The 19,945-nt window shown below is 37.5% G+C and overlaps 1 long non-coding RNA gene across 1 annotated transcript; it reads right to left on the bottom strand.

Moving 5' to 3' along the window:
• Window positions 1-7,335: 7,335 nt before the first annotated feature.
• On the bottom strand, window positions 7,336-19,909 carry LOC123387184. Its single transcript, XR_006601502.1, has 3 exons — window positions 19,464-19,909; window positions 14,797-14,944; window positions 7,336-7,970 (listed from the first exon to the last, which is right to left on the bottom strand). It is a non-coding gene; the product is annotated as an uncharacterized LOC123387184 (long non-coding RNA).
• Between the last annotated feature and the right edge of the window lie 36 nt (window positions 19,910-19,945).

Genomic DNA, 19,945 nt, shown 5'->3' with positions numbered 1-19,945 from the left:
AAAAAATGCCCCTTTTAGGTCCTTTGCCCTTTTTTTTTAACAGGTTGTTATTTCACTATTGAGTAAGATGATTTCCTTAATATAGTTTAGATATTAATCTCTTATCAGATAGATGGTTTGCAAATATTTCCCCCATACCAAAGGTTGTCTTTTCACACTATTTTTTACTTCCTTTGCTGTGCAGAAACTTTTAGTTTGATGTAGGCCCACTTACTTTTGCTTTTGTTTCTGTGCTTTTGGTTCATATTCACAAAATTGTTGTCAAAACCAATGTCATGAGGATTTTCCCTTATGTTTTTTCTAGGAATTTTGTATTTACAGGTCTTACGTATAAGTCTTTAATCTACTTTGATTTTTTTATATGATGTTAGACAAGGATCCACTTGCATTATTTTACACGTATATATCTCTCTTTCCCACCAGCATTTGTTGATGAGACCATCCTTTTCCCAATGTGTATTCTTGGCATTATTATCATAGATCAGTTTACCACATATGTATGGATTTTTTTCTACACTCTCTATTCTATTCCATTGGTCTATGTATCTGTCCTTTCCCCCCCCCCAAAGATTTTATTTATTTGACAGAGAGAGAGCACAAGCAAGGGATGGAGCTGAGGGAGAGGGAGAAGCAGACTCCCTGCTGAGCAAGGAGCCCAGTGTGGGGCTCAATACCAGGACCCTGGGATCATGACCTGAGCTGAAGGCAGATACTTACCCAACTGAGCCACCCAGGCACACCCTTGTGTCCCTCTTTATATGAATATCATACTGTTTTAATTACAACAGCTTTGTGTAATACACTCTGAAATCAGGGAGTATGATGTCTCCAGTTTTGATCTTTTTCAAGATTGTTTTCACTACCTGAGATATTTTCTGGTTCCAAATGAATTCTAGAATTGTTCTTAATGGTTCTGTAAAAAATGCTATTAGGACTTTGATAGGGGTCATATTAAATCTAGAGCTAGCTTTGGACTGTAGGGATATTTAATGGTATTAAGTCTTTTAATTCATGACCATAAGATAATCTATTTATTTGTGTTTTCTTTATTCTTCTAATCAGTGTTTTATAATCTTCAGTGTGCAAGTCCTTCACATCCTTGGCTAAATTTTTTCCTAAGCATTTTATTATTTAAGATGCTATTGAAATTGAGATAGTTTTCTCATTTCCTTTGCAATTAGTTGGTTATTAGTGTACTGAAACACAAGGATTCTGTATCCTGCAACTTTTCTAAATTCAATTATCAGTTCTAACAGTTTTTTGGTGGAGCCTTTAGGGTTTTCAACATTTAAGATCATGTCAGGTGCAAAGAGAAACTATTGTACTTCTTCCTTTCCAATCTGGATGTTTTTTGGTTTTTTTTGTTTTCTGTTTTTTGTTTTTTCTTGGCTAACTGCTCTGGCTAGCACTTCCAATAACGTGTTGAATAGAAGTGGTAATATTGGACATCTCTTGTCCTTTTCCTGATCTTAGTAGAAAAGCTTTGGTTTTTAATCATTGAGTATAATATTAACTGTGAACTTGTCAGATATAGCCTTCATATTAAGGTAATCTCTCTTGATTCCTATTTTTTAGCATAGTGTTGAATTTTATACATTTTTTTTTTTGCATCTATTGAGATGATCATCTTTGCATTCCAGGGATAAATCCTACTTGGTTGAAGTGGGTGATTGGCTCCAGAATTTGTTTGGTGTTTTCAGTGATTTCTATCTATATGTTAAACCTTTCATTTTATTGATTTATTGTTTTCTTGATTTCATTAAACTGGTTTTTTTTTTATTATAGCTCATTAAGCTTTCTTAAAGCTGCTATTTTGGGGGCACCTGAGTGGCTCACTCAGCTAAGTTTCTACCTTTGCCTCAGGTCATGATCCCAGCATCCTAAGATAGATGGTCTCACAAAATAAGACCCCTGCTGCTCAGCAGGGGGTCTGCTTTTCCCTCACCTGCTCTCCTTGATCATTCTTTCTCTCTCTCTCTCTCTCAAATAAATAAATAAAATCTTTTTTTAAAAAACTGCTATTATGAATTCTGTATCAGGCAAATCACAGATCTCTAATCTTTGGATTACTGGAACATTATTGTACTCCTCTGGTGGTATCATATTTCCTTCATTTTTCATGTTCTTTAAAATAAAGTTTGATTTACTGCTTTTGGATTTAAAGGAGTCACCTCCCTCAGTCTTTATTGACTCGTTTGGGAGAGAAATACCTTGTCAGCCCTACTACAGATTCTCTGAGATTTTCTCAGCCCTTCTCTACAGGTACACCTGTTCCACACTTCTAACTCCCTCTTATGACAGAATTCTTAAGCTTGTATGCATTTTCTTGATCCTGAAAAGCCAGGTTGTGTGCTAACAGTCGCCTCTTTGCTTTCTCTAGCATGAAGCTGAGTGCTCAAGTTTGTGGTTTCTCCCAGCCCCACGTATTTGAACCAGCTTTCTGCACACACTCCCCAGCTGTCCGAAAAAGCTCTCTCTTCACCCACAAGAACATGGCCAGGGAGCCAGCCAAGGAGTGGGATTGTATATAGATCAAGTGCACAGAGCACTAAGAGCACTCTGTTAGTGAGTTGGGGGATTCCCAGCAGCTCATGGAAGGAAGGCTTGAAGGAGACTGTGATGTGGTTAGCAGGATCTACATTCCTTTGATTTGTTCCATTCTGGACCCTGGCTGCTGTTCTCCCAGCCACTCACCTCTCCCCATCATTCTGCCCACAATTCAGTACCTGGATATGGCAAGAGTTAAGTGGGCCTCTTTAGCAGTATCTTGAAGCTAAACATTCACTTATACCTTGACTTCCTCCTTCGGGAGAAATCACAGATCAAGAAGGCCTGAGCTGTGCTGTACTGGGGAAGGGATGATGTGGGTAAAGTCAAGCTATCCATCTTACCTTCTTAAAATGTGTCCAATCTCAAAATTTTTGTTCCTGCAGTATGCTAGAACTTCACTACTGGACTCCTGGACTTGCACAAAGGTTCTGTCACCTGTGAATGACTGCAACATCAGTGTTCTTTGAGGGAAAGATGGTAGAAAACTCCAGTTCCACCATTTTCATGACAACACTCTCCTTTTGATGCGTTACAATGTTCTCTAACATGTTAGCCACAGATCAGAGTTTAGCTCCAGCTCTAGCTCCTCTCAGATGGCCCAGCATTCAGTATTTCTAAGCTATTGTATTCTCATCAAAGAGGCTCATATTAGGATCAGGGATATTGCACTGAGACACCAAAACAAAATATAATTTCACTGCTTCTTGAATAATTAATTCTCCCCAGACATGATAAGCATTCAAAAAAAAAAAAAAAAGTTCAAATAAGCTCATGATGTTCTCAAGGTCACTTTCTTTTTTATGATATGTTATAGTGAAGCCACTTTCAAAGGTTATATATGAGGCTATTTTTTTTAATAAATGGCCTTTATGTTTTCAACAAGAGAGCTAAAATAGTGAAAATCCCCAAATGTAAGATTACTGCACTTACCTTGGTGGCTAATTTACTTTACTGGTTTACTTACTGGTTAACATTTCCTACCTAATAGTCCTGACTCCAAAGGAAATCATGTCCTCAGGTATGGCTACATAGAACCAGAGGGAAGATACTGCCCCTTCTCCTGAAGAAAATGGGTCTCTATACACAGTATATCTCTTTGCATACCTTAAGAAAAATATGCTGCATTGGTTCACATCTGGTTTATCTGTTTATTTAAAAATAAACATTTAAAAGTTCTAAGCAATCTTTAATTTTGAGGATCTCCTAAAAGGTAAAGTCTAGGGACGCCTGGATGGTTCAGCTGGTTAAGCGGCTGCCTTCGGCTCAGGTCATGATCCCAGCATCCTGGGATCAAGTCCCACATCTGGCTCCTTGCTCAGCAGGGAGCCTGCTTCTCCCTCTGACTCTGCCTGCCACTCTGTCTGCCTGTCCTCACTCTCTCTGACAAATAAATAAATAAAATCTTTAAAAAAAAAATAAAGGTAAAGTCTAGCAGCAAAAATATGGAAAGCATCAAGAACAGGAATAGAAAAAAGGCAGAATACAATAAATTAAATTGAATAGAATAGAAAATATAAATCAAGAGGAGAGTTACATAAAACATAATAACACAAGCAATACTAAGACATATTTAATTTTTAAATCTAGTACTTCCAGATACTTTATGTATATATATTGTCTTTAACTGTCAAAATAACTTTGAAGGATAGGCATTACTAACCATTATTTTAAAAGTAAAGAAACAGGATCAGAGAAAGTTCAATCAGTTGAATGAACTTACAGAGGCAGTAAGTGATAAGGCCTAAATTTAAAAAAGTTTTTCTGAATTGAAACCCTATAATTTTTCTACATAGAATATGTGTAAAAATAGATTTCCAGATTATTTTTATTTGCAAACCAGAATACATGGCATTAGGACAATTGGTTGACAAGGATAAAATAAAAATGGATTCCCAACTCACATCATGTATCATTAAAAAAAAAAAAAACAAGGTGCTAGGCCTAAATGCAAAAAGTATATATTTTAAATTTAGAAATACTTAAGAGAGTAGTTTACTGCATCAAAACAGGGATCAGCTAACTAAATATGAAAAGCACAAGTCATAAAAAAAAAAAAGATCTGGATTACACAGTATTTAAATTTTAAAATTTCCAAAAAAATACATTTTAAAATTTTCAAGAAGAACACATACTATAAACATAGTAAAAATGCAAGCCACAGGCTAGCAAGTTTGTGATTAAAACCAAAACAGATTATGTGATGGCAGCAAAATGGCAGAATAGGCAGCTCCAAGCTCTCATTCTCTTACAGAAATACCAAAAACAAGCAGAAACTATCAGACCCAATAAGATACTCATTTATTTGTCCCCAAAAGATAAAATCCTGTAGTTGATATTGTGAAAAGATCAGCTGAAGGTGAAATTCTCTTCTTATGTCCCTGTGGTTGGGAAATATTTATCTGCCAATTACTAACCTTTTCCTTCCACAGAAACATCACCACCACCTCTACTACTCTACCCCAAGCAACATCCATCATTCCTCACCACCTGACATATTATCCATGTATTTATTTGTTCACTTATCTTTCCTCTAAGATACAAAATACTGTGTCCTGATTAGAATACAAAAGGTTTTTGTCTGTTTCAATCCTTCATATAGTAGGTGCTAGATAAATATTTGTTGCATTTTAGGGGGTTCCAGAGACTTTGAGGCTGATCAAGGAAAAAGATAAGATCAGGACATGGTGGTAGGAGACACAAGCTTTATTTGGATAACACTTTAACTGGTTTGGATGTAGAGGAAAACACTCACAGCATGAGACTTCTCAGAGGCCTTGGAAAGCCACCAACCAAAAGGGGAGGGCAACAAGGGAATTCCTGGGGGAAAGGAGATTCCAGTTGGAAGGTTTGCATATCTAGGTGTTATCACTCAGCAGCAAGTAGGCAGACTCTGAGTCAGAGAGCCCCCAAAGGCAGCAGTGGCTTGGGATCTTAATTGTCCTGGGCTTACCTTACCTATTAAGCAAAGTTTACAAGTGAAGCACAGTTTTGTGCGATATGCAAAGCAAGCAAGTTCTAAATGGCTAAAAATATGTTTATTTGGACTATGCTTAAAATAATTGGGTGTGTAAAAAAAAAATAAAAAACAATTGGAAGTGTAAAAGTTTGAGCTAATGAGTCTCAGTCTGCTATGAAGAAGTATACAACCCTGGGTCCAACCTAGGGTCTAATATACATCTTAGCCTCATTACATGTTATGCATGAAGTGAACAAAACATCAAAACAAATAAAATATAAGTTAATTTCTCCATAACTGATTCTGCCACAAAATTAACAAATGAATAAATATTTGAATTAATGAATACATATTAGGTGGACTAAAGCCTGCAGATTAAGATAAAATAGGGGAAGAATAGTAGCCTACATACATTTAATACTAGATGGGTTTGTATAAACACGCATGGCCAGTATAGATATATAAATTAATCCTAATATGTGAAACAATCCAATAGATATTTCACATATACGGTCTCATTCAGTACTATGTTGCTGATCCTGCAATATGAAATTATTATCCTCATTTTATAAATGAAGAAATGTGGATTCCAAAAAAATAACACAACTTGCTAAAAACCATGCCACTAGTAAGTGACAGAGTGGTATTCAAATCTTTGCTCACTCGAATGCAAGTTTACATTTTTTCCATTAAACTACAGTTTCTTCTCTTGGTACTCATCTACAAAGTATTCTTTCAGAGTTAAATAATATCAGTGTTACACCCGCAGAGGAGATTTCTCTTCCCAGAACTTTTGAAATCTTCCTTTCTTAATTAGCTGTGACTAACTTGTTCACTGGCATATGTGATCTTTTAAAAAATAATTAACATGAGACACACTTTAACTTAAAATTCTTTTGAGTTCCATGAAAGATTAAGTTGGGATTCTTATTGTGATGGAATTTTATTTGGAAGTATATTTCGAAAGAACTGACATCTTTAGAATGATGATTATAGCTTTCTCTAGATTAAACTTTTTGGGGAGGAATGGGTCCTTCCATAAACTTTAGTTTTCTCCATAAAATTCTGCACACTTCCTGTTATATTTACTCCATAATCATTTATAATTTTTGTTGCTATGTCAATTTAGAAAATCCAAGAGACTATAGAAAGAAAATCATATCATCTGCAAATAAAAGCAGTTTATTTATTCTTAAATTTTTTTTTTAAGATTTTTATTCATTTGATGGAGACAGAGACAGTGAGATAGGGAATACAAGCAGGAGAAGTGACTCCTTGCTCAGCAGGCGCTACCTCCCAGGACCCTGGGATCATGACCTGAGCCAAAGGCAGATGTGTAACAACAGAGCCACCCAGGCGCCCCCTTCTTTTTAAATTCTTAAAATTAAAAAAAAATCATTTTTCCTTCTTATAACATTGGTTCAAGTTCATTTTCAAAGAGAAGGAATCCTTATATCCTTATCTTGCTCATGACTCCCATGAGAATACTTCTATGTGTTTATATTAAAGATGATGTTTGCTGTAGGTGGTTGGAAAATGCCCATTATTTAATTAAAGCATCATCATCTTTTCTCAATTTGCTAAGATTTTCCTTAATTATGACAGAATATTCAACCTATCTTTTGCTTCTTTTATGATAATTACAATTTCTTCTTTAATCAATGAATTTAGGGTATGTTTTTATCTTTTTCTAGCTTAACTTTCTCTTTTTTCTGTCAATCTACATAACCGTTAATCAATTTTGTTTATCTTTTCAAAAACCCAGCTCTTTTTTTTTTGTTGGGGGGTTTCCGTTTGTTTGTTTTTGTTTTTCTACTGCTTTTCCGGTCTTTATGTGTTTTTCTTCAGGAGCCCATAAGCTCTTGCTCCCTCTGGTGTCTGACTTCCACTAGGGGCCAGGTCAAAGAAGGATGCTCTATTGTTCTTCCTGTGGAGAAGCCTCAAATACTTCTCCCAAATTAGCAGAGCTGTGCTGGGCATGCAGCTAGCCATTCTTCCTGCTTCCTGTGTCCTTAGCTCATGAACTATGGTCATTCCTTTGGTGCTCCATGTAAGCTGAGACATAAACCAGCCCCTCCAACAGCTCCCAGATAGGTCAAAGCCTTTGTGGCATACTCTACTTTTCTCTCTGAAAGAGGCCAAGGTGATCTCTTTAGGTGCTGAGCTATGTGGCTTCTAGGTAGTTATAGAAGAGACAACAGTTTCTCTTGAGCCTGCAGCGTCTCAGTTGCCTTCAGCTCAAAATAGCACACATGCCAAAATGGTGCATTTTGGGGACATTTGTTCTACATCCCTTCAGTCCCACCTTTGAAACCTTAAAGAAATTTCACAGTCCAGAAGCTAAACTGATAGACTAGTACGTACCTCAATGAACCAGCCTCAGTCTTGAGAATAGATCAATTGAGTTAAGCAGTTATATCTCATTTCAGGAGGCAGTCTTGCAAGTGGGCTCCCAATGTTAGGCCTATATTGGGCAAGCAATCAGGTAATTAATAAGAGCCATCTCTATAGAAACAAAAGAGAAACAAAGGTTAATGATTGGAGCAAATTATAAACCCAGTGTCTGAGTCCTGAGTGCTGCCAGTGAGACTTCTAGATGTCAGACTTGAAGCATCTTCTGACAGAATAATGGCAGACAGTGGCAATCAGACAGACTTTCCTCGTTTAAAGTTTGAATGTCTCTAGTGATCTTTCTGAGTGGCCCATATAGCAATAGGCACAAAGATCATCTAAACACAGGCTGTTGGAATTATTTCTCTGACATTAATATCATTATTTGGTTTCAGTTTGCAGGATTTCAGGGAAAAGGGCAGCTTTAGTTCTCAATGATTCCAAGTCAAAAAGAAAGGGAGAAAATTGCAAATTTTAGTCAGATATCTGCGAAAACCAGAATTCAGGATCCAGTCCAGTTTATAGGCAAACACTAGCCCTCAAAGACAAAAGAACTTGACTCTAATATCCACAAAGGTGTGTTACTGAAACATAATTTTTCTCTCTAAAATCACCCTCATGTCCATGAAAGATAGCTAAGTTAAGACTAATTTGTTTGCAAAGTAAGTCTGGTTTCAAAAAAAAAAAAAACTTGGTATGATTATTTCTGTAAGTACAGCAAGAAAAGTGAGTGACCATATAGGTTCTTTTTAAAACTACTGTGCTAGAAGTTTTTATGAGGAATCATCAGATTGAACTTTTAACACAATCTGAGGCTAAGAAGTCAAGCCAAGTACTTGCCATCAGACTTGCCAACAATATCTATATATTTAGGTAAATTCCTTCTTATCCAGTTCCCCAAAATATCCTGAGGTTCCTGTGCTGCCAGGAAGTGACTTCCTTTCTTACCTGGTGAGATTGCCAGGAACCCGAGAAGCAAGGTACCAGGCTGATTTTTCCAAGGGGCTTCACTGACTCTATAAAGTCAACTTTAGTTCATAAAGCTGTCTGGTCATATTTGAGTCTATGTATCTCTGTCAAAAATGACAATGTAGGGGCACCAGGTGGCTCAGTGGGTTGAGCCTCTGCCTTTGGCTCGGGTCATGATCTCAGGGTCCTGGGATCGAGTCCCACATCAGGCTCTCTGCTGAGAGGGGAGCCTGCTTCTCTCTCTCTCAGCCTGTCTCTCTGCATCCTTGTGATCTCTCTGTGAAATAAAAAATAAAATCTTTTTTTAAAAAAATGACAATGTAAGGGCACTTGCATGGTTCAGGCAGTTAAGCGTCTGCCTTCAGCTCAGGTCATGATCCCAGGGTCCAGGGATCAAGCCCCACACTGGGCTCCCTGCTCAACAGAGAGCCTGCTTCTCCCTCTCCCTCTCCCTCTCTTGCTCCCCCTGCTTGTGCACTCTTGCTCTATCTCTGTCAAATAAATAAATAAATAAATATCTTTTTTAAAAATGACAATTACTGGGGCGCCTGGGTGGCTCAGAGGGTTAAAGCCTCTGCCTTCGGCTCAAGTCATGATCCCAGGGTCCTGGGATCGAGCCCCACATCGGGCTCTCTGCTCGGCAGGGAGCCTGCTTCTCCATCTCTCTCTGCCTGCCTCTCTGCCTACTTGTGATCTCTGTCTGTCAAATAAATAAATAAAATCTTTGGGTGCCTGGGTGGCTCCGTGGGTTAAGCCGCTGCCTTCGGCTCAAGTCATGATCCCAGGGTCCTGGGATCGAGCCCCACATCGGGCTCTCTGCTCAGCAGGGAGTCTGCTTCCTCCTCTCTCTCTCTCTGCCTGCCTCTCTGCCTACTTGTGATCTCTCTCTGTCAAATAAATAAATAAAATCTTTAAAATAAATAAATAAAATCTTTAAAAAAAAATGACAATTACTATCTAATAAAACCTGAGTCATAAGACCCTTCACGTGTGTATCAGTGGGTCATATGTTTGGAGGATGATTGCCAACATGTATCTTGGGGAGTAGAGATAAAGGACATTTTCAAAGGAATTTTTATATGTTAATGTAAACTTACAGGATCCTGGGGATTGGGATAAGATTGCCTTTTGCCTTAGTAAAGTATTAACATCCAGGTAGTAGCTGAGTTCCTAGAGAAAGGTCACTCTGCCTGTTTCAGGGACTTGGCAATAGGCTGTAAATAACGAGGAAATTTAATAATTTTTCTTCTGCCTTTGTTTCCCACATCACTGACCATGCATAAAATTCCTTTCCAAAATCCCTTTTCCGGAAACCTTCTACAACTTTCTTTTTTTAATATGCAAATTTTGTCCTACACTTCCCCTTTTTAGTCAACCTCACTATTTATTTATTTATTTTCTTTTTTTTAAATTTTATTTCTTTTCAGTGTTGTAGGACAAAATTATTTTCTTTTTCTTTAACCAAAAAAGGCACTTCTACTCTTTATACCTTTTCTTACTAAAAACACACATCTTAGTCTCTTTGCATACAGAGATGTTTCCCTTATTATTTCTAATAGTCTTAATTACATTTATTAGAATCCTTAACTCTCAGAAACCTTAATTTCTAATGAAAACTAAGAAGTAGGGCGCCTGGGTGGCTCAGTGGGTTAAGCCGCTGCCTTCGGCTCAGGTCATGATCTCAGGGTCCTGGGATCGAGCCCCGCATTGGGCTCTCTGCTCAGCGGGGAGCCTGCTTCCTCCTCTCTCTCTCTCTGCCTGCCTCTCTGCCTACTTGTGATCTCTCTCTGTCAAATAAATAAATAAAATCTTAAAAAAAAAGAAAACTAAGAAGTAACAAATGCGGACTGTTATACTAGCTCTCTTTAAATTGGTAAATTTCTGAATACTTTTCATAGTTTCTAGAACCATGTGTGTCTCCATAGCACAATCTTTCAATAAAGCACAAAATATGTTTACCAAGAGACCCAAATTTATCTTTAGTTTCTCCATAATGAGGAATTCAAAGCAAATAAACCTATATTCAGTAAAGTTTCACTATTTCATCTTATTTGGAAATGGTGTAGATAGTTAATAAATTTAACTTAACTCATCACTTAAGTTAGCAAATTTAAAGTTTTAAGTTACTAAAAAGGTTTGGTAAACTATTTTTAAAGTTCACTTACAAACTTTTTATCTTATTTGCATCTATTCAATTTAATTGCTGTTAACAATTGTGTTCAGATCACTCACATGAGACATCGACAAAGATAGCCATTATCCCAAACTGTTTGTTGTTGTTGTTGTTGGGATTTAAATTTTTTTAAAAAATATTTTATTTATTTATTTGATAGAGATCACAAGTAGGCAGAGAGGCAGGCAGAGAGAGAGGGAAGAAGCAGTCTCCCTGCTGAGCAGAGAGCCAGATGCGGGGCTCGATCCCAGAACCCTGAGATCATGACCTGAGCTGAAGGCAGAGGCTTTAACCCACTGAGCCACCCAGGCACCCCGCGGTTTAAAATTTTTTAACAGTTACAATATACACTTATTTGGTTAGTAAATCCAGGTACAATAAAAGTATTATATTTATAGTGATAGCTCTAAAGGCATGTCTAGTTTAATTAAACCAACACACTTCATTTAGCTATTATTCATTAAAGATTGATCCTAGATCATGTGAACTAAAAAGCATTTGGGTTAGTTTTTATATTTCTGAGGGTTTTAGAGTAGCTAATCCTTACAAGTACTTGCCTTCAAACTAACTATATAGAGGTCTTCTACAAATCCTGGCAATAAACCATCTGTAAAAACATTCCAGACATCTACAACATACTATACACATACATATACATATATATATATGAATTTTCTTATACATAGTTCTATAAAAAATTTCATATACCATATACATATAAGAACTTACATATACAGTGTATGTATATCTACATATAGATATATATAAGAACTTTCCCCTATGTCCATTAGTTTTGTTTCTTAAATTCCACATGAGTGATACCATATGGTATTTGTCTTTCTCTAACTGACTTACTTATATATGAGCTTCCTCTAACTTATATATACATTTAACTTTCTCCGACTTATATACATATGAATAGATACAGAGACCTTTCCTCCAAAATTTCTTTTTTTCTTTTCCTTCAGTTGAGAAACCTCTCCCTAAAGTTTGCATTTCAAAGAATTGTTCTTGGGTTGAGCTGTGAAAAGAAAATCTACATCACAAAGGCAGAGAGTATCCAAGCTTCTTTGGTTACTTTAGAAGAACTTTGATTTTTTTTTTTTAAGATTTTATTTATTTATTTGACCGAGAGAGATCACAAGTAGGCAGAGAGGCAGACAGAGAGAAAGAGAGAGAAGCAGGGTCCCCACTGAGCAGAGAGCGCAATGCGGGATTCCATCCCAGGACCCTGAGATCATGTCCTGAACCGAAGTCAGAGGCTTAACTAACCCACTGAGCCACCCAGGCGCGCCCCCCCCTTTTTTTAAATTTAAATTCAAGTTAGTTAACATATGGTGATTATTAAATTCAGGGTAAAATTTAGTGATTCATCAGTTGCATATAACAGCCAGTGCTCAGTACATCAAGTGCCCCGTTTCATGCCATCACCCATTTCCCCATCCCCCTACCCACCTACCAAGCAGCAACCTTCAGTTTATTCTCTGTAGTAAAACTCTCTTTTAGGTTTGTCTTCTCAGTTTTTATTCTATTTTATTTTTCCTTCTCTTCCCCTATGTTCATCAGTTTTGGTTTTTTTTAACTTCACATGAGTGAAATCGTATGGTATTTGTCTTTCTCTAACTGACTTAACTCTCTTGGCATTATACAACCTAGTTCCATCCACATTGATGCAAATGGCAAAATTTCATTATTTTTGATGGATGAATAATATATACATATACATATATATATAATGTATAAACACAAACAAACACACACGCACGCACGCACATATACATACCACATCTTTATCCATTCACGGTCTTGGCATTGTTAAAAATAAAGAAAAAGACAGATTGACCTTGAATTCTTTCTGGGTCTATATTTCTAGTTTTGCAAAGATTTGTAATATAAAGACAGTAGTTCTCAATTTCTCAGAATATCACATTGTAACTTAAATGATAAATTGATATATCTATCTAACTTTATTATCTTCAATTGCTCCTTTCTTTCTGGTACATAATTTTCTTTTAGCTTAGGGGAAAAAGTCTTATCAGCTCTGAATATCAGCTTCCAATCTGGCCAACTTTTGACTATGAAACTTTTTTTTTTTTTAATTCTTTTAAGTATCTTGTCAGTTTTCAGCTAGGATAAATAGCAAATTTTTCTGGCAGCACTGAATAATCCTTCTTTGGGTTTAAGAGGAGTCCCTAAAGAGGATGCAAAGGATACTACCTTCCCAAGATCCAGTCACTCCCCAAAATAACCAAAAGAATCAACAATCCACATGCCTCAGGTAGGCGGCAAAATGAGACAAGCAAAAAAGTAATAGTTATCCCTGGGAGAGAAAGGGTCAATAGCCAATGGGTTTGATTTAGAAAGAAAGGGTCATTGTGAAATTTTATTTTCCTTTTCTATCAGCCCCTGAAAATCAGTCTTCAGCTGATCGATCATTTGTAGAAGGGAATATGAGAAATTCTGGTTATCTCTTTGCACTATGAGAAAGAATGACCAATGATCTTTCTAATTCTCATCTAAATTTGGTAGAATCTTCTGAAAAGATATGCTGCTCTCCAGGGGACATGAATTCTTTTAGTGGGGGTCTAAGATTTATTCACAGAGGACATTACATAAGAAGGCCAGAAGCTGCAAAGCCTGATTACAGAGTAAAGGACAATGAGTCCTACTGTCTGTCCCAGGGGCTTCTGCTAAATTCGCTTCCTGACTTTCAGCATTTGCTTGAGTAATCCATCCACTCTAAGCCTAGAGATTGGGCTACAGGGCTCGCTGTAAATCTTACAACCAAAAAAGTTAGCTAAAACAGGAAAATGGGGTCAGATTTTGAGAAGGAAAATTTACATTTAATTTTTATTCTGAGTCTAATTTCTGCTCTTATTCTTACATCTTATGGGAGTCTCAAGTGTAGTCATTGCATTTCGTTGTGTACTCCTTTTAATTTGGTCTTCCACAGATGCCAATGAATCATTTAGGATAACAGCTCCCTAAAATTTTTTTCTTTCAAATACAGCCAAATCAAAGGATCCATCATCTGACCATTGAAGAGGAGTTCTCAATAGTGACTTAAACCAGTTCTTTTCATGGAAAGACCTGGGAGTAGCTTTCCTAGCTTAGAATAAATTTTTACCAGATTCAAGAGACATTCCTGGAGTAGGTATAGATGATGTAGCCCCCATGATTCAAAAAGTTCACTCTCAAAATTAGTCTAAGACACCAAAGGCCTTCAGTGCAGATGGTAAGGTGTCTCTAGTCTCCTGAGAAAGAGAAGCCTCCAGTCATAGACTTGCTAATCTGTGACATGGGCAGGCACTACTGGAATGGGATTTTTTCCAACATAAGCACAAGAAACAAAGGTTGAGATGATGAAAGCCACTTTGGACTAGGGTCTCTTAGGACAGATTCCCCTGAGAGCTGACATAGTTGGACGAAGACTATTGGATCCACATAGGACTGTCTACCAGATTCACAGCAGTACATGCATCCTCCAGTTGTCAGAGATCAAAGAGAGTATTTTCACTGGCCAAAAAGCCAAGCTCTCAGGATACAGAATGACACAGCAGACAGACCATCGCTGAAAGGAAAAGGATTAATAAAAAACCAAAAGTACTCATATCAAATAACCAGTCACTAAAACCAAAGAGCTAGTTCCACAAATATTTTCTCCTGCTAATGTACATTTAGAAAAGGAAAAAAAAGGACTCTCACCACTCTGCTTCCACTGGACTCTGCAGGAGTCTGATGTGGTAAGAACTCTTACCTTTTACAGCTCTATGAGAAGTCCCAGGATCTTTCTACTGCAAAAGCTTCAGAATGAGTCATGCCTAGCCAGTGAGGTCTCCTGGGCTCATCGAAAGTGCTGGTGAAGAAAAATTTTCCTCTATCCTTCAAAGGTTTTTCCAGCTGTTCTAAAATTTAAAGTGACATGAGACAGATTAACAGAAGAAAATCAAATTTAATTTTATACATATGGGAATCCCACAAACATGAGAGGTTCAAAGCCTGAAAGGTAAAATGAGGCATATATGGGGTACCTGGGTGGTTCAGATGGTTAAGCCTCTGCCTTCGGCTCAAGTTGGTCTCCAGATCCTGGGATGGAGCCCCATGTCAGGCTTCCAGCTCAGTGAGGAGTCTGCTTTTCTCCCTCTACCTCTAACCCTGCTTGTGCTCTTTCTGTCTCTCTCTTTCAAATGAATTAAAAAAAAAAAAAATAGGCATGTATGCTATCTTGACATAAGGAATGGAAGAGGAACGGAGGCCGTTAATGCACAGGGCAATAAGAAAAGATGATGGTTAATTAGATGTTTGCCCTGCGATACAGATGGGTCATTCAGATAAAATTTCTCTCTATTCAACTCTTACTCAGAGAAAGACTCCTCCAATTTAGATTCTTCTAGGTAGTTAAGGGAGGGGCAAAATGTTATCTTGAGCCTTTAGGGTCTTGAATGCCTTCAGCTCAAAATAGTCTGCATGCCAAAGTGGCACATTTTGAAATTTGCTCTGAACCCCTTTGGCCCCATATATTTTAGGAATTTGTTGCAATTTATTTGTAATCCAGTGAACGTTTAAATTTACTACAATGAGTTGTATTACTTCTCATGTTCACATTTACGTACATGCATAGACATGACTAAATAGAGATATAACAAAAGATTAATAGTAGTGTCTCTAAGATAACAAGTGGTTTTCACTAATTTTCATACTTCACAACATTTTCTATAGTTAGCCAATATTATTTTCATAAGAAAAATAATTTTCTAATACCAAATATATATGTTTTATATAATACAGTAAATTTTTATGACAATAAGATTTTAAGAATATATTAAATTATATTTTATATAATTTAAGAATGTAGGATAGCATATAGAGTATATTAGAAAATATTCCACCAAATTTAAAATTTTTTAAGGATTAGTTCCATGTGAAAGAAGTCCAGATATCTAGAAAGTTCAATTTTGTGAAAAGAAATAACTCCAAATATTCTAGATAAAGTAATACACCAACAAAACACAAATTACAAAAATATTGTATGTAATGGTTGGCATAGAGAAATGTACAAGCACAACATGTGTTTGGAAGGGTGGTATAGTCAACTAAATGACTGGAATCCATGAGTAATGCAATTTTTTCAAGGCCAGAGGTCACAAACCTGATTGATTTTACAGGCCCACACTACTCACTGGAAGTTCTACTCTGAGATCTGAATGTATAAAGTCACTATAAAATTTTAAAAGCTTTGGGTTTTATTTTTTTTAAAGTTTAACTATATTTTAGATGATTAAAAAGCTAAATGATAGCCTGATGTATCTTGTCAGAGAAATTAACATAAAAGTGCTATGTAGATTCTAATAGAAAAAAAACAAATACAAATTATAGACTGTAAGGGCACCTACATGGTGCAGTCAGTTAAGCATCCAACTCTCGGTTTTGGCTCAGGTTGTGAACTTGGGGTCATGAGATAGAGCCCGCGTGGGGCTGAGTGCAGAATTGGCTTAGGATTCTCTCTCCCTCTCTTCCTCTCCAGCCCCCCTCACCTGCTCTCTTGCTCTAACTAAAATAAATATAAAATAAATCTTTAAAAAGAATTACAGAATATAATACCACCATTATATTTTGATCCTTCAAGAATTCAGTAAAACACTAAAGGATATTCCAAATCAGAAAGGAAGGAGGAAACAACCATGGTTACCTTATACGCTATATCCAAATCAAGAAACAAAGCTTATAAAATCTAACTTACTAATTTCTCCTCAGGTATTCTCCTCTCATCATTCAGACCCCTAGGGACTTTGTCCGGTCCTCCATTTTCTTCATGTGGTTTAATGCAACAACCTTATTAATTTATATAGTCACCTCTAATCTCCCTCCAATTCAGCCTCTACTCAATCTCTAGAGATGTCATAAAACACAAATTTAATCCTGTCACTTCCCTGCTTAAATACCCTGTCTTGAGTTCTTGCATCCCCTCCTAACCTCACTCACAGCTGTTTATAACTACTACACTCTCACCCCATCCCAACCTTCCTTCAACAAATACCAACTTCTAAACTGGCCACTGCAGGTTCTCAAGATCTGAGCCAAGCTTAACTTTCTAGCCTCACCTCTTGCTTTCCCATGTGCACACACACCTTCACCACACATTAGTCTATCTAAGCAACTTACCATTTCCAGAATAGACAGTGTTCTCTCTGCCTCTCCAACAACGCTACCTTGCTGACCCTTCTGACTGCCTATCTCATCCCCGATCTCACACTGGTAAGGCTGATTTCAAATATATTACCCATTTTACACCCATAAATACTTTACAGATCGCATGAAAAGCAAATCCAAAACAAACTGAAGTTTTGTTTAAAAATATAAAACTACTTGGGGTGCCTGGGTGGCTCAGTGGGTTAAAGCCTCTGCCTTTGGCTCAGGTCATGATCTGAGGGTCCTGGGATCAAGCCCCACATTGGGCTGTCTATTCAGTGGGGAGCCTGCTTCCTCCTCTCTCTCTGCCTCCTTCTCTGCCCACTTGTGAACTTTGTCAAATAAATAAATAAAATCTTTAAAAAAATAAAATAAAAATATAAAACTACAGAGTATAGTAACTGAGAAGTGTTGTTTACATATTATTTAGAATATTAATGATAAGCTCTTTGAATTTGAGAACTAAAGTGTCCTATAGAAACTTTTTTAACAAATTTTGTTTTCAAGAAAGGAATTTTGAAGCAAAACCAGTTTCTAAGCATTTGTGCTAAAAAACAAGACAAAACAAAACAAACCAGACAAACAATAGTAATATTAGTTCATCTAACTATCATTTTAAAAATTCAATTCTTGGGGCACCTGGGTGGCTCAGTTGGTTAAACATCTATCATTGGCTCAGGTCACAGCCAGGGTCTAGGATCAAGGCCCTGCTGAGCAGGGAGTCAGCTTCTTCCTCTCCCACTCCCCCTGCTTGCGCTCTCTCTCAAATAGATAAATAAAATCTTTAAAAATAAATAAAAAGTCAATACTTAAGTGCTAAGGCAATTCAGATACAATCTACAATTTTTGAACTCCACTAACAATAATCAATATTTTTATTAATTAATTATAATGCCCATGACTTTGGAGGAAAGACCCAATACATTTAATAACATTGCAACATAATGTTTCTTTTTTTTTTTTTTTAAGATTTTATTTATTTATGTGACAGAGAGAGATCACAAGTAGACAGAAAGGCAGGCAGAGAGAGAGAGAGAGAGAGAGAAGAAGGCTCCCCGCTGAGCAGAGAGCCCGATGCGGGCCTTGATCCCAGGACCCTGAGATCATGACCTGAGCCGAAGGCAGCAGCCCAACCCACTGAGCCACCCAGGCGCCCCATAATTTGTTTCTTATATCAGTTATTTGTTTTAGGTTACAGTATAATCCTTATCCTCTTTGAAAATTTAGTTTAATAGATATTCAGTCATGGATTATTAGTCATACTATTATCAATCATGTTATCCTACATAACACATTTTCTCCAGAATTTACTGGCTTAACACAAAACACTTTATTTAGCTCACATTTCTGTTATTTTGCACTTTGGGGTTGGTTCAACTAAGCGCTTCTGAGCTCATGTATGTATCTGTGCATCCTTTGCTGGAGTGACTTGTTTTTGCTCTGTGTAGTAGCTCTCCTCCAGTTGGCTAGCCTGGGCTTGTTCAGATGGCAGGTCAGCCAGTTTTCCAAGAGAGGGAGCAGAAGCATGCAAGGTGTCTTGAGGTCCACCACTAGAATTAAATGAATTCTATTGGCAAAAAAACAAAAGTCACAAGCAAGCCAGGAATAAAGAAGCCACTGAGAAGATTCTACTTCCACTTCTTATTGAAAGGGGCTGCAGACATATGGCAAAGCACATGGTTATAGGAAACAGGGAATTGTGGCTACAAATTTGATGTGAAAGGTATAGCTAAATAATAGGAGACTAATGGCATTTAAAGTCTGGAAACATCTTCAATATTAGAGTAGAAAGTTAGGCTTTTATTTGACTGCTAACAGATGCCACCAAAGATTTGAGTTCCAGATAGTAACAGGTTCAGTGTTGACACAGCCTTTTTTTTTTTTTTCCATTTTTAAATTTTTTTTAAAGTAGGCTCTTTGCCCTTGGTGGGGCTTGAACTCACAACCCTAAGAGTCAGATGCTGTACCCACTGAGCCAATCAGGCGCCCCTGATATTTTTAAAAAATATTCCCATGAGTTAGAGAGCAATCTAACCAGTTTTTGGTTTTGTTTTTTTTTTTTCCCCCACCTTCTACCACTATTGTTTTCCTACCTGGAATGCCATTCACTTCCAGAATTCCCCTTGACCTAGCAAGGATCTGCTCAGTCACCAAAAAACTTTTTAGAAAACTGTCCCGCTACGCACATCACTATACAGTGGGTTTAAATGCTCCTGTGCTATTTCTAGCACTCACCCCGTTGCACGGCAATTCTTTGTTTCCTCCATTGAACTGTGAATGCTCCCAGAGAACGAGAATGGGCTTCAACTTATTCCTCCTGTCACAGGGAAGTGCCTGGCATTTGTAAGGCATCCCATAAATGCTTACTAAATCAACAGTAGGTGCAATGGCCGGTGGGGGAATAACTTATGGGTATGTGTGACTACAGTTCTGTAAAGACAAACTGCTGCTAACTCGCCTTCAAGAAGTCAGTCGCCTACGACGCAAAAATCATACAGGAGAGCGTCTCAAGAAAAACCCACTCTTGACCCAACAACCACACACACACACGGGATGATGTTTCCCTTTACGGAAAGTCCCAAGAGTCGCGCCGTGGTTACCGTAAAAGGGAGGGAAGCCCTTGGGGAAGAAAACCGGGCTTCCCGCTTTACGGCACTTGTCAAGGCGGCAAAGTGCCCGGCTGTCAGTTGGAGGGGGGCGGGGGGCCTTCGCCCCCG

Source organism: Mustela putorius, unplaced genomic scaffold (assembly GCF_011764305.1).
Source record: "Mustela putorius furo isolate JIRA1106 unplaced genomic scaffold, ASM1176430v1.1 tig00003846_pilon_pilon_pilon, whole genome shotgun sequence".
NCBI classification, from domain to species: Eukaryota; Metazoa; Chordata; class Mammalia; order Carnivora; family Mustelidae; genus Mustela; species Mustela putorius.
Note: the sequence above shows the minus strand (reverse complement) of the source record. Positions and strands in the feature narration are given on the sequence as shown.